Source organism: Alexandromys fortis, unplaced genomic scaffold (assembly GCF_014885135.2).
Source record: "Alexandromys fortis isolate MF-2015 unplaced genomic scaffold, M_Fortis_MF-2015_v1.1 scaffold_44, whole genome shotgun sequence".
In the NCBI taxonomy this organism is placed as follows: Eukaryota; Metazoa; Chordata; class Mammalia; order Rodentia; family Cricetidae; genus Alexandromys; species Alexandromys fortis.
The window spans coordinates 7,954,073-7,972,996 of NW_026067921.1; the positions used below are offsets into that span (position 1 = coordinate 7,954,073).

General features: G+C 44.2%; 1 protein-coding gene across 18 annotated transcripts in view; it reads right to left on the bottom strand.

The window, feature by feature from the left end:
* LOC126501214 (uncharacterized) overlaps positions 1-18,924 on the bottom strand; it is a 166,316-nt gene that overhangs the window by 99,566 nt on the left and 47,826 nt on the right. For all 18 annotated transcript variants that reach the window (XR_007591568.1, XR_007591566.1, XR_007591573.1 and 15 more), the window contains exon 3: positions 1,152-1,259. The gene's annotated coding sequence lies outside the window, so the exon portion shown is untranslated. The remainder of the gene's footprint in view (positions 1-1,151; positions 1,260-18,924) is intronic.

An 18,924-nucleotide genomic window follows, 5' to 3' on the forward strand; every position in this document is an offset into this window, starting at 1 on the left:
CTCTCTCTCTCTCTCTCTCTCTCTCTCTCTCTCTCTCTCTCTCTCTCTCTCTCCCGGAAAGGAACAGAAGTAACTGTGCTGAATCCAAGCTGAGCCTCAAGTGTGTACTTCCACTTTCTCTCTTGAACCCGCCACTGCTGGCTGAGCGTCGGCCAACCCGTGGGAGGATGAGTGACTGCAGACAGCGGGGATGAAATATCCCAACCAGTGGTATCCTAGGTCACCCAGCCCCAGGTAGTTCACTGTGTCTGGTCCCAAGACCAGGTTTTGCTGACCTTTTATCTAAAGAAATGCGTTACCCACAAAGGCGTTAGTACCCACTCTGCGATGCCAGTAGCTTCACGGTAGCTCATCTCCATCACTCCGGGGAGTGGGGAAGGGAGAAAACCAGCTTACTCATAACAGGAGATAAGAAGGGGCTGGGGATAGGGCTCAGTGCATAGGACGTTTGCCTAGCAAGCCCAAATTTGGAACGTCATTACCAAATAAAACTGGGCATGGCTAGCACATGCCTGGAATCTCAGCACTTGGGATGTAGAGGCAGGAAGACGAGAAGTCAAGGTTATCTTTGGTTACATAGGAAATTTGAGACCAGCTTTGGTTACATGAAACCCTACTTTAATTAAAAAAAAAAAAAAAAAAGGAAAGAAAGAAAAAAGGGGAATTGACACAGTACCGAGATTGCACTGGGCAAGAACCACACGGAACAATAAAAAAAATTAAAAGCTGCTTCAACCCCAGTGGTTGTTTGGTTAATGCTACAGGCCAGAATGATCAAGCAATGTTTCATTTCCCAGCCTCTAACCTCTAATACTCATTTAACAAACGCACGCTGCATGTCTCAGTGAGGATGGGGCGCCACTCGTTCCTTGCCTGCTTGGAGTTCCCCGAGTGTATTGTGCTGTTTCACGCCTCCCTAACTCTGCACACAATGTTCCTTCTGCCTGGAACACTCTTAGCCCTCTTCTCTCACTGGCGAACGCCTACTCACTGAGCAGAGCCGAGCTCAAGGATACTGCCTCTTGGAAGACTTCCCCAGGAGCACCTCCACCTCCTCGCCCTCAACCTCCGGCCACACGCGCGGTCTCAGCATTCACTCTGCCAGCCTAACAATTAAAGCAGAAAATGCTTCTATGGCACTGGGCACTCACTGTATGCCGATGCTGTTCCACGGGATCATTTGATTGAAATTTTCCATATCCTCGCGTCTTTCCCCAAGGCGGGCGTATGTTCCGCGCTTCGTGCTGGGTTCTTCCCACCTGTTGGGCAAACAAGTTATGCAGTGATGTGTCACATAAACCGTACACCCACTGAGGTCACCTATGGCATCGTTTCACGTGTGCAGACTCCAGAGCAGATTCTCAGGGGGCAGCGGATGAGCGACTGAAAAGAACAGACACTTAAACAGCCCAGAACACCTCTCGGCCGTCTTCTCGGCTCTCCACAGGGACAATCACGTCCAGGAACGTTTTAGAGGATGCTGTTATGATTATCATGGTGTTCCATATCAGGGATGGAAGGTATCAAGAATTCTCTGATAACTTTCCAAGGATGCACGGCTAGTGTGTGAGAGAACCGCTCCCAGGGGCTGTGCTCACAACCACAGGAGGGGAGGGAAGCTAGGCTGACTCAGCACGAATCCATTTCTATCCCCAAAGGGTGAAACTTTGAGGATACAAATGGTGTGGTGGGCATGACCGGATGCTCGGGCTTGATCGCCCATAGGCTTGCACTCATGTGGGCACTCGGTGCTCAGTGTGAAGAGGTGGCAGTAACTGATGGTACCTCCAAAGGGTTTCCTGTTGCCATGTGTGCTCAGCATGGTGCCTAACATCCCACATACGCTGTTTAAGGCCTCCCTGACAGCAGGCCGAGTCTTGCGGCATAACCCCTATGCTGGTCCAAGGCCACTTTACAAATGAGCATCTGGAAGACAATTACTTGGAATTGTCTATGAGGCTGCTGAACCTGGCTAGGCACTGGCACTTTCTGTAAAAACACAATGGCCAGCTGCTCATGGAAGCTTTGGTAGTCCCCAGGGGGCCTCCCAGGCAGAGTGCCTCTCAGTGACACAGATAAAGGCAGGGACACACAGTGACCGACCACAGCTGTCTCGGTACAGACCGGCTCTGCTGAAAAGACAAAGAACAGATACTTGGAATTTCGCTTCTGAGACAAATACGACCTTGGAAAATGTTAGGTCTGAGCACTGGGACATTAGAACAATGGAAATGACCAGTTTCTGCAGCCCCTTCATGTCCACAGTCCCTTTAAATTCAGACAAGTCCATTTTCTGCTTCTCAGTCGTGTCCAACCTGTGCTCTACAGGCCGTGTGAAACCAAGATAGCCATGGATGTCGCCTACAGTATTTGTGGATGACACCATCACGTTGCAAGGTCAAGAGATTGGGCGCCCCTGCAGATAGCCCTCGCCCTAAAACTGGACCCTCTCTAATGGTTTAAAGGGCCAAACAGTGGCCAGAATGACCTCCCACAGGTTCTGAGTCCTTAGCACAAACACAACAGAGGGAATAAGAACTCCAGGACCCCAAATATCCACCTGCCCTATGAGCCTGGACAAGACTGTGCCCACTGGCTTTCCTCCTGGTGAGGAGCTTCTCCTAAAGACACTGATGGCCTGGCTGGAAAATGCTAGAAAATCCATTTGATTTGTATACATTTTCAGGGCACCGTGTAGAACTGATAGCACCTTGCTTTCCAATTAAAATCATAACCCAACTGTTGTGCTTACCACCTCCAGATTAACAACTAAAAGTCTTTTGTTTGGTTCACTGGCAAACTTACTTTCCCAACTGACCATACACTCCCTGAGAGTCAAGATCGTAATCTTACTCCTTTGGACTCCTTCATGCAGACAATATGTCACAGTCCTTGGTGGAGGTCAGAGGGACAGAGGACAGAGACACCCACCAGCCCGCCCGTGCTCGCACACCCAACTCCGGCTCTGTGGAGGTCTTGAGGAGCACTTAAGTCTGAGATGCAATTTCCTCATCTTTAGATCCCTCTCTGGCCTTCTGCCTGTTGGGAAGATCAAATAAGATAATGCATGAGAAAGTATTGTGTAATCCAAGAACTGCCAATGACTGAAATGTAAGGAACCCTTGGAGAGGCACTTAGTAAATATCTGATTGATTTTTAATGATAAGGTATTGTCTCTCCTCTTCTCCACAATCAGTCCCTTTAAGGATTTTATTTCCTAGAATTTAATTTGATTTGAGTAGCAAAGCCACTTCCCATTCTCCTGATAGTGCGTACTTGCCCCCATAGTCACCTTAAAATCTGATTGTAATCTAAGCAAACCAACCCCAGAGAAGTCACAAAGCACGCTACTGTCACGTCAATCACCCGGGATTCATGGGAACAAACACATTCAGACCTCACTTCAATTTCAGGACCTTTCTTGTGCTGCTTTCAGACTATGACAAGTGTACCCGAAGGAAGGATTATGCATCTTTCTGTTGTAGCACACTCAATGGACACAGTTCTAAGCGTGTATCATCACTAAGTCGGAGCTAGCGGGGAAGATGAGAAACAGCACGCCTCGTGTGAGAAATTTCACAGCGGTGATACTAGAATATGGTCTCTTAGAAGAAACCACTTATTTGTAGTCTTCGTTCTGAATTTGTTCTTAGCAAAGACAGCACTCCTGCTTATCAGAGAATCCTAGATCATACATTAGAAGTCTTTCAAACACGGACCTTGCTCAAGGGGCTTTTAGAAAACATTCAGTGTAGTTTCTGGCTTTCTTCTCTTTAGCTAAAAAAGAAACCAAGAAACAAAAACAAGAGACACAAGGAAACAAGTAAGTTGTATATGCCAGGTATGAGTTTACATCTGATTTCCCATCTAGTTCACTGGGACCAAATGCCAGGAAAGTAAAAATAACTAGATTTTATAAAATGGACAAAACCCCAAATAGCTAAAGAACCATTGGCTCGGCTTAAGTACTAGCATCTCTCACTGAATAGTTCAATGTCCATTTTCAAACGCTACTTACGAAACTGCATGAGCCTATGTCCCTTCCAAGTTCAACCAAAGTGTGAGCCATTGGATTTTTGTGCTGGTGTGAAAAGTGTCATTAACAATATTGAACTTGGGCCAGTTTTGAACAATACAATCGATTTATGAAGCCCCCTTTAGGGGGCTGCCTTCCAGAGGAGCTAATCACTCTAAAGCGCTTATCTGTTGTGTGGTATTTTGTATTCTGACAAATAAAGCTTGTTTGAAGTCAAAGGGTGGAGCTAGCCACTAGTTAACCATAGAGGTCCAGAGGTCTATACAGAGAGGAGACAGGAAGTGATAAGGCGGGGCTGAGACAGGATCTTGGCCTTTTTAGACAGAGGAACAGAAGGGATAGGAAGGGATTGTTCTCTCTGCTTCTCTGATCTTTAAGTTTTTGCCTCAGTATCTGACTCCTTCGTGTTCTTTTCTTTTTTTGATAAAGATTAATGAGATTTACACTTCAGTTGTCTGTGTTAAATACACCAAAGATAGAAAGAATAGTAAACAAACTGACAGACAAAAACCCCAAACTCATCGTCAAACATTTGACAACTGTAGATATAAAGCCAATCTTGAGAGCCTTAGTTTGTCTTTGAGATGGTCTTACTAGGTAGCTCTAGCTGGCCTGGAACTCCCATTGTAGACCAGCCTGGTCTTAAACCTGCATTGACCCACCTCTCCTAGGCCTCTAGAGTGCTGGGATTACAGGCAAACACCACCACATCTGGACTCTGTGTTTAGTACCCGAGAGGGAGGCTAGGACCTTGCACATGCTAAACATACATTCTCAGCTCCTGAGGGTTTAGTTTTTTAGCAGATATTAGTAGTAGCCATATGAGATATCAAAATTCACCTTAATGTTCAAACCTGATAGCAAGCTTATCCATCTTTATTTTCCTCTAATTAATTCTATTTTCAACAGACACTTTCTTTCTTACTCCCAAAGCTTTCCCATTTCTCCTGAGGCTGGTAGGAAGCCAAGCTCCCTTCACAGTCAGACCAGAGAGAAAATACTTAAAGGGAGATGTGGTAGCTCGAAATTTTTACTCATTTATTAACTATTCTCTTCTGAGACATGGCCTCTCTGCCTGAATAGTTGAGGAAGTCGGTGGTGTTGGGAAGGCAGTCATTTCCAGCAGTGGAACTGGTTCTCAGACCCTCTTTTCTGGTGACACAGGGGCTCTGGGGAGTGGCAGACACTATGGGGCTGGGGTAGGGCTGTCCTACTGCAACCTCAGTAGTAAAGGGAGACACCTCCAGGGGCAGATATCATAATCCATGAATTTCAGCGCGGACGGCTTCTCGTATATGCAGGTTATTTATTTATTTCATATATATTACTAAATGTTTTCTCAGAATACAGTTTGCTATATGGAATCATCATTCTAAGACTTACCAAAGCCTACATCCATTTACAGTCAAATCATACTTATATGTGATCTAAAATACCTTAATAAAACAAATGAGAAGAGAGAAGTTGGGTAGAAGCTGTATAGCTTTAATAAAAGTTGAATTTCTCCTTTTATACTGTTCCTGTGGTTAAAAAAAAAGCCAGCAGCTTTCCTATCTAACTGGTAACATTGAAGCATTTGGTTAATTTTAGGATCCTTGATTGCTATTGGGAACAAGCATACTGCTGAGGCATGAAGTGGAAGGTGTAATTGGGAACCAGACAAGAGACAAAAGGCTTCCTTCACAAGCATCACACTCAAAAAATGTAGAAAGCAAAGAAAAGAGATCAGCGATTTCACTGAGTAACATAAAGCTACATTTCCCATGCAAGTAAGTTCCTGAAAGAGCCCAAACCGACAGTTACACAGACCTTCCATGGAAGGTTTTCAACCCCTTAGAGATCAAATGCAGGAGCAGCAAGATGACTCATCAGGTAAAGGTGTTTGCTGCCAAGCCTGATGCCCATCCCTGGGACTCAGATGGCAAAAGGAAAGAACTGACCTGATTCTCACAAATTGTCTTCTGATCGCCACTCAGCCATACACATTCGGGCAAGGCTATTATTAAATGCAACAGTAAAAATACAACAAGAAGGACAAAAACAGTCAGGTGATGGTGGTGCACTCCTTTAATCCCAGCACTTAGGAGGGAGAGGTAGGTGAATCTATCTCTGTGAGTTTGAGGCTAGCCTGGTCTACATAGTGCGTTCCAGATCAGTCAGGTCAGGGCTACATCGTGAGATCTCTCTCTCTCTCTCTCTCTCTCTCTCTCTCTCTCTCTCTCTCTCTCTTACACACACACACACACACACACACACGCACGCACGCACGCACGCACGCACACACACACACCAGAACAACAAACAAAAGCAAAAGTAATAAGGCTACTGTAATGTTTTGAATGTGAAAAATGCCTGACAAGGTCACATGTTTAACACCTATGCCCTAGCTGGTCATGGTGTTTAGGGACGCTGTGGACTTTTTAGGGGGTGGAGCCTAGAGAGAGGATATAAACAACTAGGAATGGGCCTCTGAGGGACCCAGCCCATCTCCAGCTCCTTGCTGGTCCACCTCTCTGCCTCTCTTCTGCTGCGATTGTGACCAGCCTACACACCACTCCTGCCACCAGAAACCCTTCTGTGCTTTCCCTACCATGACAGACTGGAACGTGAAGCCACCCAAAAGCTCTCCTCAATCAGAAAAGCCAACACAGACAGCAAGTCAAGAGACGTCCCACCCATAGTCTCACTGTTCCTGACCATCGGTTTGCGTTCAGTAGAGAAAGCCAAGAACAAGGATAAACATGACTTCTCATTCCTGCTCACGTAGATGCTTCGTTTCAGTTTGTTTTGAGACAAGACAGCCCAAACTGGCCTTGCACTCATCAGTTCTTACCTTAGCATCCAGAGTTCTGGGATTATAAACATGGCTCCTGTGGCCTTTGGAAATCTGGGATAAAAAACTTAACTTCTTCCTCCATTAGGAAGACCTGGAAAGGAGTCTAAGAATTAAAGGCAGTTCTTCTTGGCTGGGTCAGACAGGGGTCATATCTAGCTCCCTCTAAGAGTGTGGGTGAGGTGGGGGATCCATAGCTGTCTGGGAATGACATCAAAAGAAATGAGGAAATGAACTTCCTTAATTATCAAATACCTCCAGTGACCTTATGTGTCATTGCTGAAAAATTAAGTTACAATTGTTCCTCGGCATATTGATGGAGGATCTCTGAGTCAAGAGTGCATGGTTAGGTTTGCTTATTTTCAAGAAAAAGAAAGAAAGAAAAAGAAAAAAAAAATCCTCTGATGGGTAACATAGAAAAAAATACCTGGGAAAATAATCATGTCAGTAAGCATAAAGAAGGAAAAAGAGAAACAATGAGATCTAAAAACCAATGACCATAAGAAGGAACAGGAGTAAAAATACATTGGAATGAGTTTCTCTTTCAAAAGACTTGCAGGACTGAGCTAAAAAAAATTAAGATATGTAAAAGGAAATTATCTCAAAAAAGTGACAAGAAGATTTATAAAGTAAACATCTGGGGGAACGATGCCAGGCCAATCCAAGGTGGAGGCGGTGGTACTGATGAAATTCAGGGCCACGCGCACTTAATAGAAACAAACGATGGAGGTTCAAGGCAGAGCCCCATGGACGCTCCGTCGAATACAGTTGTGTTGGTTTAATCTGAGGTGTCGGTGTGTTTGGAATAACAGTTCCTCTACTCCCCTTCCCTGTTCTTCTTTGCGGTGCTGAGGACTGAACTGAGGGCCTTGTGGGTGCCCAGCAAACACTGCACCCCAGTCACAACCCAGCCCTAGAGTCTTCTGCTATAGGCTGAGGTCAGGGATGTAGTGGGCGGGGCCTGCTGAGGCAGAACTGATCGGGGAACTTCTCCAAGGAATAGTCCTCTTTTCTCTTCCTGTCTGGAATGCATACGAGAGAGAAGGAGCCGTATGTGCCGTCTTACAACTGTGACTTGGAAAATGACTGCCAGATATTAAAGGTGGTGGAAGAGGAAGACAGGACGCAGCACCGCGGACGATCAAGGGGCCACTAAGCCAGTCCTGGACTTCCCATGTTTGAGAAAAATGCATTTCTATTTATTAAGGCCCCACTCTTTGATTATTTTGTATAGGTATGGGAGTCTAATTCCGGTGGAATAGATACAAAGACGAAAAGGTGCTAAAAAGTGTAAGCTTTTTGCACTAAAAACAAGGCACAAAATCAAAAAGGGAAATCAAAGACAAAAAGTACGTGATGACTCAGACGATCACAACGGTAGGCTGTGATGTTCCCTTTCAGAACTCTCTAGAACATGGAATGAAAAACACGTAAGGATAGCCAGGATTACAGACTCCAAAACACTGTCTGCACAGAGACGTGAATATATGTTTCTGATTAGCAAAACAATATAAAAACCATATTTTTATATACAAAAAGGGAATATGCAACCTTTTATGAGATGTTTACAAAATCAATCAATATACTTGGCCAGAAAAAAGGAATGGATACTGTGGTCCAGCAGCCGAAGAAGGAGAAAAGTTGATCAATCTTCCCATGCCTCATTTCTTAAGTTACTGAGGGCAATTACTAATATAATAGCCATTACCCTTATCTCTTATCATTTTGATTGCTCCAGCCTAGCATTGTCCAGCCTGATGCTGGCGTGGCAGGTCACTAGCTCTGGGCAGAAGAGCCAGGCCATCAGATGGCTGTTACTGTTCCACACTGATAAGGCCAGCAGCAGGCAGGAAGGTCGGCATTTCTCGGACTGGCCCCAACTGAGCAGGGAACACAGGCCCTACCACAGAGTTCAAGAGCACCGAAAGAATGTTAAATGGATGGATTGTTGCTCACAGGAAAAGAAACAGGCACCACGCTTCCAGTCATTCTTCACTGTAGACAACAACTAGCTGTTTCTGCTGGCTGGCACGGCCGCTGGATGGGGACACCACTGAAGAAACCCTGATGAGGACGGATGAATGTGGCCAGTGAAGTTTCTGACACAGCCCCAGCTATATTTTTGCTTATTGCTGGCAAGCGAACACGAGGGAAACAATCGACAAAACACGTTGTGAAGAAGGCCGGAAGGACAAGAAGTCTTTATAGCCCTTCGCAAAGAGAAACTTCTTATACCATCGGGGATCATCTAGGGCATGGGACAGGGCTTCACAGTCGAGCTGTTGGTTCAAAGGTGAAACACTAACCAAATTCTTCCAAGAGAAGAACATACAACATTTCTACTACAAAATTTAAATATTAAAGTATTTAAGACACTTAAAAATCGATCAGTCAAGCTGAGTACACCGGTGTGTACCTACAGTTCCAGCTGGTTGGGAGGCTAAGGCAAGAGAATCGCTTGAGTCCAGGAGTTCAAGGTCAGACTGGGCCATACAGTGAGATCCTGCCTCAAAACTCACCACCAGGACCACCAATAATTATAGGGAAAGATGAGGTACCAGTGACATAAATAAATCCTCTATTTCATGATAATGGAAGACTATTAAGAATCCTATATATTCACCCTATCTCTTAATCATTTGTTTCATATAATTAAATTACAAACATATATATGTTATAATATGTATTTAGTTCCTCGGTCAAATTAAATATAATAAAAATAACAACTATATTTAAAAAATCAGTTTTGCTGCTGAACTCAGAGGACAAGTAAAAATGAACAGAAGACAGTAAGTTCCCCAACTCATTTTAGGTCACTGACCAGGCAGAAACTGGCTGATGTCATCTGGGGATGAATGGGGTGTTTGTTCCATTGCTTCTGGGAACCTGGAGCTTGAGCGGCCTCCTCACAGGAGGCCTGTGCTTTGAATATAGTTATATCTTAAACATGTGGATATATAAGTAGGTGAGCTAAAGGTACAGGGGTTTTTGTTTGTTTCTTTGATTGTTTTGCGGTGAGTGTGGGTGTCCAAAATGACTCTTACCTAGCTGTTCTTAACTTCTTTTTTGCATTATCTTAAGGCATCTTGTTTAATTTTTTTTTTAAATGGGATTGCAAACTCAGCTCCCTAATCAGCAAACACTAATTTCTGCACATACAAAGATCTCTTCCCAAGTAACACCTGTAATCCAGAAGTGGGTGGCTGAGGCAGGAGGAAGTTCAAAGCCAGTCAGGGCTACATAGCAAGATTCTGTCTCAGTAATAATAATAATAATAATAATAATAATAATAATAATAGCAATTAAAAAGAAGGAAGAACAAAGGAGAGAGGTGGGGACAGAGGAAGAGGAAAAGAAGGGTAAAGAAAGAAAAAAATTTTCCCCCCTAGTGTTTGATAAAGCTGGTATCATTTAAGGAAAAGTTCACCTAACAGGAGAGTATCAGACTGAGGATAAAACTTTCTTCCAGTCTCTCTCTCTCTCTCTCTCTCTCTCTCTCTCTCTCTCTCTCTCTCTCTCTCTCTCTCTCTCTCTCTCTCTCTCTCTCTCTCTCTCTCTCTCTCTCCCGCTCTCTCTCTCTCTCTNTCTCTCTCTCTCTCTCTCTCTCTCTCTCTCTCTCTCTCTGTCTCTCTCTCTCTCTTGGTTTTTCGAGACAGGGTTTTTCTGTAGCTTTGAAGCCTGTCCTGGAATTAGCTCTTTTAGACCAGGCTGACCTTGATCTCACAAAAATCCTCCTGCCTCTGCCTCCCGAGTGCTGGGATTAAAGGCACGTGCCACCACCGCCTGGCTCCAGTTTCTCTCTTACACACAGGCAGGACACACACCCACTCATGCATACCCACACCCACATGGGCACATGCACACATGTGCAAACCCTGCCCCAACACACATATAGGCAAGCACAGCAGAGATGTTAGTGTACTCCCTTTAGAATCACATAGTGTCTACTTACCAGGGAGGGAAGAGAGACACAGAAGTAAGGAGCGAGAAGAGCGATGGAGACGAGGCTCGCCTGGGATGAATTATTCTGGAAGCCTAGACTGTTCTTCTACAGCCCCACTGATGAGCACTGTCTGTTCTACTCAGCTTGGCTTGTCGTAGTAAGTGTTTGCTGCACTGAATTCTCAATCCTTAAGACCATGCTGAGAAGTACTTGAAAATGGAGTCTCACTTTTGTTGAGACAGGGTCATGCCATGTGACCCAGATTGGCTTTGAACTCCAAACCCTCCTGGAGCTACCTCTCGGGTGCCAGAATTCCAGGCGTGTTCCACCCTACCTCTTTATCTCGTTTTTGAGTGTGTGTGTGTGTGATTATACACATATGTGTACATCTCCATGTGGAAGCCCAAGGCTGGCACTGACGCTGGGAGCCATGGCTGTCTTCTACTTATTCCCTGAGGCAGGGTCTCTCTGTTGAACTCAGAGCTCATCCATATGTCTTGTCTAGCTAGCCAGCTTGTTCTGCGAATCCCTTTTCTCTGCCTTCCTGGGATCTGGGATTAGAGGTGGGCTACTATGCCTGCCCCGCACTTAACACGGGTGCTGGGAATGTGACCTCCAGTCTTCATGCTTGCTTGTCATGTGTTTCACCTGCTGAGCCACCTCTCCAGCCCCATACCTCGCCGTCTGTTTATCTGGGGGTATTGGAATCTACGCCAAGCCCTCTAGGCAGACAAAATTTCTACCTCTAAATTAACCCCCAGTCCCCAAATTTCATGAAAATTCTTAGAAAACCAACCAAGGATCATTATCTATGGTGAAGGACGTCTTCACAAGACAGGCCTGCATGTGGCAAATCAGGTAGGTCACTGGGTCACCTTCCATCCTGGCCTCCTCCCATCACACAGGGGCCACATAGCTCCTGTTGTCCTTGTTCTGTGTTGAGAAGAGGTGCCCTGAAGACCTTTTACCTAGTGGAAAAGAATAGAGAAGAAAGGAACACGCAGTCTATGGGATCAGGACTCTCTTCCCATGTGGTTACTTGGGAATTCTATTTTTTTTTTCTTGTCCCTATTTGTTTTCCTGTCACCAAGCAAGGAAACTCTGTAGCTTTGGAGCCTGTCCTGGAACTAGCTCTTTTAGACCAGGCTGGCCTTGATCTCACAAAGATCCTCCTGCCTCTGCCTCCTGAGTGCTGGGAACTCATCTCTGTCCATTAAGAATTTCACCCACCAGCTGAACATGGTGGTGGATGTCTTTAACCCCAGCACTCAAGGGGCAGAGGCAGGCAGATTTCTGTAAATTCAATGCCAACTTGATCTACATAGAAAGTTCCAGGCCAATCAGGAATACATAGTGAGACCCTTATTCAGACCTTTTTTTTTTTTCATCTGCCTCTCTGCAAGAATAGAGACAGCTAGGGATGGTGTGGCAGGAAGTGTGGAAACTGAGGGTTCAAAGTTCTTAAGGCGGCCAAAGAAGGAAGGAAGTGAAAACCAACAAGTAATTCCCACTGTTGGTTTCGACTTCAAGTAGCATTTCCGGTTATAGGATCACACAGTCTGTGTTTTCTAGACCTCGCTCACCCTCAGAACTCTCTGAGGTGCCCTTCTTTGTTCATTAGTCAAGAAGGAAGCTACCTCACCCAGAATTCAGCCACCGAGACTGAGTCATGATGATTGAGTCAAGGGTCAACCAGATACAGTACTGTACTCTGCTCTGCCAGGTACTTCCCACCTCCAGGGAGCTACAGATTTTTGTTCCATTGTATGTGTTGTACAAATATCTCTGTGTATATATAAAAAATGCAATGTAGAAGGCCGGTTGTGGTGCACACCTTTAATCCCAGCACTTGGGAGGCAGAGGCAGGGGGGATCTCTAAGTTTGAGGCCAGCCTGGTCTACAAAGTGAGTTCCAGGCCAGCCAGGGCTGTTACACAGAGAAACCCTGTCTTGAAAAACCACCAAAAAAAAATGCAATGTATATGCATATAGTGTTTGTAGCATGTTATACTGATAATCACAAGTTTAATAAAGTGGATTTGTCAGTCCACCCAAGACAAGGACAAGTGACACATTATGGATTATCAATTTTGAAATCAAATCATCATCATTCAACTTTACAAACTTGGCTCACTCTTTTCTTATATACTGGGGATCAAATGCTCTATCTTACATTTCAACCGTTCATCAGGGATGTCAAGTAACACATAAAGATTTACAGTGAGATTAATATTAAAGATGAAGTACAGGTGACTGTTCCGCACTGTATCTGACAGCATCTCTGTTTTTCACTTTGCTGACAAGCCCAGTATTCTCTGCAATTCTCTGTAGGGGACATGGGCCTTCCATATGGCACAAGGTGAGAACATTTGCTTCTTATTAGCTCATGTTCTGGGACTTCAGCTTTCCTGCTAATAAATTAATACTTGTTGCAGCCAGATAATCAACCTCGACAAACCTTCCAGGGCCCAGCATCACTCCTGGTCAGAAACAAAAGACGCAGGCTCAGCTGGGCAAGGGTGGCATACGCCTTTAATGCTAGCACTTGGGAGGCAGAGGCAGGTGGATCTTTGGGAGTTCGAGGCCAGCCTTGTCAACAGAGTTTCAGGATAGCCAGGACTACATAGAGAAACCCTGTCTCAAAAACAAACAGACAAAGACAAAAAAAAAAAAAACACTAAAAAAATAAAAAAATATATAAATAAGTATAAATAAGACTCAGGCTCCTGTGTCTTCTACTCAATTTCTCTCTGGTGCCAAGCTACCAACTGCTACGCTGTTATGTTTCTTTTTGTTGAACCCTATTTTTCTGTTGCTCACTACCCCACAAACATCCCTGGGTACCAGCTGTTCTACTCTGATATATCCCTCTTTCTTCACAACTTTAAACCCAAGTCTTATTTATTTTTTTAAATTAGCTTTTAAAAAAATATATACTAAATTAGGAATTAATGCATCCTCTCTGGAAAAAGAATTCAAACAACATAGAAATGTATGTACAGTAACAATGGAAAGCTAAAACAAAAGAAAAACCCCTGAAAGTCACTATGAATTCTAGTCTTTCCTTCCTCTCTCCCATCAACTACCAACTGCACACACATAACACAAACACACACACACACACACACACACACACACACACACACCTGCCATGGTTTCAGTGTTTTCACCACAAGTTCACAGATTTGAATCATAAGCCCAGGGCGGCAGTGTTGGGAGGGAAGCTTAGAGGAAGGGATTTAGGTCCTAACTTGACTGGGTCAGCGTCCTTCCCCAGGAACCAGTGAATTCTCAGGGCTCACCAGGTTCACTTCCACCACAGTGGGCTGTCAGAAAATCAAATCTGGCTTTCTTGGCTCTCTTGTTCCCATCCCCGTGCCCTTTCAGCCACTATAGGAGGCACCACAAGGCCTTCTGCTCTTGGGCTCCCCAACTATGAGCCCAACTTTCAGTTGTTGCTATACATAGATTTCTGTGTTGCTTGAATCTTTTCTTCTTAAACCACCTGGGCTGTAGTGTTCAGTTATAGCAATAGAAAAGCCCGGAAGACATTCCTCCTCACTAATGCTACGTGACCCTCAAGCTCTTTTTCTTTAATATATAATATATTCCATGAAGCCATATCCATGTGATATATAAAGCCATAAACACATATCATATAAAGGCATGCACATGTATCATATAAAGGCATGCTCATGTATTATATAAGGTTATATACATGCATTGTATAAAGTCATAAACATGTGTTATATAAAGTTATATACGTGTATTAAATAAAGTCATATACCTGGTAATTTTATTTTGTTTTTAGACAACAGGACTGTATATATGCAGTACTCTAGACAGCTTCCTTTTCTTCAGGGCCTGTTTCAAATTTCCTCTCTGCCCTGAAGCCGCCTTTTATTCCTCATCATCTTGCCTTCCATCTCAAACACTTGGCATCTATGACTCTCTGTTGCTTTCTGAATTGTCTCTGACGCTTGGGCTGATTCATTTTTTATTTAATGTGGGGGTGTCTTATTACCAGAATGCAAAATCTTTGAGGGCCAAGATGTTATCTTGATCTTTTGTGGTATTTAGAATTGTATTATGCATAAAATAAGTATTTGCTATGATTTTACTGAACAACTGAAGTTCGGGTTCCGGTTTCCTGATCTGAGGCAGGAAAACCCTGCTCAAATGTGGGTAGAAGTTCAAATGAACAGAGGTAAAATGCATGAGGCTTCCTGGGCTCGCCCTTGAACTCCAGTCTCTTCCCCACGGTGGGCAAGGGAACAGTCTGGGAGACTGGACAAGCGCAGCAGCCCCAGGGAAGTCAGACCCTGGGTGCAATGCTTCCCCCGACCCTCAGACCAAGGACAGCTCCACTGGCGGAGCTGTGGGGCGCACCCTGGAGGGTTCGTAGGCTGGGTGAGAAAGAAGACTGTGAAGGAAGTCAGACTATCCAGGAAAACAGTGTCTCAGACCGGTCAGGTTTCTAAAAGTTCGCCTCTCACAGAACCAGTTTCTGGTGGACTTAATCACTGGCACCAAGAGTTGATCTTGCAGCTTCTGCACAAAATGTCACTCTCCCGCATGACAGGAAAATAGAAACGGCTAATGAAACAGACTTGGTGTTTTCTTTACTGGTGTTTCCTGACCAGTTTCCTACTCTGTGTGCCTGTTGCTTTCCCTTTCCCCTGCATATGTGTGTTCACGCTCATGTGTGTGCCCGTGTATGGAGGCCAGAGGCCAACCTCAGCCGTCGTTTCCCGGTCACCATCGGCTTTCTTACTTGAGACAGGGTCTCCCACTGGGCCAGACCTCACCAAGTAGACTAAGCTGACTTGCTTGCCCATGAGCCCAGAGCTCCTCTTCTCTCCACCTCCCCAGTCCTGGGATTACAACTGCACAACGCCACAACTGGCTTTGTCCTGTGAGTTCCTGGGGTCGAACTCAAAGCAAGGCAAGTGTCCACCTCCTTAACCCTATGGCTCAGTCTCTTAGCCTAGATAGAGTTTTTAGCACAATTTACTTGTGTCTGAGCATGCACAGCGTACAGCAAAATCTGGAACACAGAAAGTTGTCAAAAAACGTTTGTAAAGGAGGAAGGTCCAGTTTTGACTACTCATACCTGGGCCAGGAAAGAAAATGGCTTTCTGCCTGGCCTTTTAGCCACAAGAGGCACACAAGAACCCTGGTGAGCTGTTGGGATGGTGGGCATTATGAACGGTGTTTTCTGAGAAATTTTATTCAATTCCCGTTACAACAGATTTATTTCAGATTTTTATTAAACTTTGTTTCTTGAAATAAATGGCTTGTTATATGGAAAATCTCTTTTTGTTCGAGATTTCCTCTGAAAGAATATTAGTCATAACTTGTGGGAACATTCCTTTTGATAACGTACATGTCTCCTATTAATAGACTCAATTCTTAAAGTCCAAATAATCATTTTTAAAGACCTGACTTAATACTTAACAACCAAGACTTTTACTTCATAAAAAAGAGTTGATTTTTGTCCCAGAGGAAAACTTATAAATCCTTCAAAAAAAAAAAAAAAAAAAAGGCGATGAAAGCAGTTGAAATTAATTCTAGTTGGGAAGCTAGTGCTTGGGATAGTATAGATAACCAAAATTATTAAACTACTTAGAGTTGTTCATTGAGCCAGTCAGAAGGTTCAGTCTGCAAAAGAGCTTTGTGTACATGCCTGAGACCCAAGTCCTGTCCCTGAAAGCCATAAGAAAAAGCTGTGTGTGATGGTGCCCATCTGAGACCCCAGCAGTCCTACGCTGGGGGGAAGGCAGTGATAGGGAAATTAGCAAAAGCTCTTAAGGGTGAGACAGCTTGGGGAACACAGTCAGCAGAGAGGTGACAAACCAACAAGGTGAAAGGCAAGAATCAACTTGTCCTCTTATCCCCATTCACGGACCACGGGATGCACGTGGCCACACTCTCACACATACACAAACGAAAAGGTCTCAAGTGCTTTGGAAAAAGAACCCTGCTCATTCTATAGTCTGTTTAGTTGTTGAGACACTGGTTAGCAACCAAGAAAATCTGAAGCAATGAGAAGTGATATATGGACACTTACACTTGGCATCAATTGATAGTGAGTTTTAGGTTAACATTATCTTTGATCATAATGGCTAGGTCTATAAAATAAGTTCATACAGCCTATTTTAATAGTTGATGAATGTCCATCAAGGGTAGCATTTAAGAGTACAGGTCTGGAGGTCAGTAAACATGAGGGTTTAAATTTCACCTTGATAACTTTCTGTGTAAGTGAATTTAGGCAAATTATTTAACCTCTCTCTCTAATCCTCCCAATGTGTGACACTTATTTCTCTGGTAAGTATAAGAAGACATAATACAGGTTAAGAGTTTACCAAGTGCTCAGTGGGTAACCACTGGATCTTTTTCTTTTAAAAATCACTTTAGGCGGGAAACAGCAATCTTGTGACTGTTCAGCTCGAAGCCCCGTGCGGTGTACTCAAGAAACTGTTTTGTTCTTAATAAAGTAAAAACATGCCTGGGAATATGCTCAGTTGGTAGAGTGCTTGCTTGGCATGCACAAAGCTTTGGTTCCACCCCCAGCACTGTGTAAGTCTGGTAAGATGGTGCATGCTTCAGTCCCGACATTCGGGAGGAAGAAACAGGAAGTTCAGAAGTTCAGGGTCATCCTCAGCTATGAAGCAAGTGCAAAGATATCCTGGGCTACATGAGAGATCTGCATCTTCCCAAATCAAATCAGATCAACACAGTTCTCTAGTCATGCCAAAACACATAATATATTATCTAACAACCCGTACTGTGAAAACAGTCAAGTGGGAACATTGAAATAGGGATAGGAGTAGCTAAGATGAGAACAAATTCAATGAGTCATTAAAGTCATTAAAGAGGCTTAGTTTGTAAGTGTCAAGGTGCAGTATAAGTTGTTTGACTGTTGCCTTTATTACCCAGTGGTGTTGACTTTCAGGGTAAGAAGGACACAGCCAACAGCCACAGGAAGAGTCAAACGAAGTAGCCAGGAATGGAGGGATACTGAGTCTCAAGGTTACTGGTAGGCTGTAGGGCCAGCTATACTGCTGACCCTTGATGCTACAGACAGGTTCCAGAAAAGGCGTGGAATTCACCTTCTATGGAGACTCAGTTATGCAATGTCAGTGAGTTGTGTAGCACCTCAGATCATAATACCTTTTAAATGGCTTACTTTAAAAAAAAAATCTAATAACTTTCTGTATTTAGGATATAACTGAAATACAGAAAATCCAAAAGATTTAGGAAAGATTAAAATCCAATTAACCATGCATTTACTATCAACATTTAGGTTGATAGGTCATGTCTTAGTTACATCGCATTGCTACTGTGATGATCAGACACCATGATCAAGGTGACTGATTAAAGAAAATGTTTTGGGACTTAACAGTTTCAGAGGGTTAGTTTACTCCATGGCCAACATGGTGGCATGATGTGGGAGTGTCATATATCAATCTGTTGATTTCATTGGTTAAGTAATAAACACACTGCTTGGCCTCATAGCTTAGAACATAGATGGGAGGAGAAAACAGAATAGAATTCTGGGCGGAAGAGGAAGTGAGGTCAGACTCTGCTCTGCTCCCGGAGAGACCCTACAGCTCAGCAGAGACGCCATGCTCAGCTCTCCTAGGTAGACTCGACAGCTCTGCTCTGGAGCAGAGACACCAGGATGGACGGAGGCTAGAATCTTCCTGGTAAGCGCACCTTGGGGTGCTTATACACATCATTAGAAATGGGCTAGTCCAGGTGCAAGAATTAGCCTGTAAGGGCTAGAGTTCATGGGCCAAGCAGTTCTTAAATGAATACAGTTTGTGTGTTGTTATTTCGGGCATAAGCTAGCCAAGCGGCCGGGGTGCTGGGGACGCAGCCCCGCCGCTCTTATTTCAACAGTGGCAAACATAGCAGCAGGCAGGCAGGCATGGCACTGGAGCAGGAGAGAGCTCACATCCTGAGACAATTAGAGAGAGCTAACTGGTCAACCTCAAAGCCCAACCCCAGTGATGCAACTCCTCCAAAAAGGTCCTATCTCCTAATCCTTTCTAAACAGGATATATCTGAAATACAGGTATTAGGAAGTAGAAATATTTCCTAAACAAGA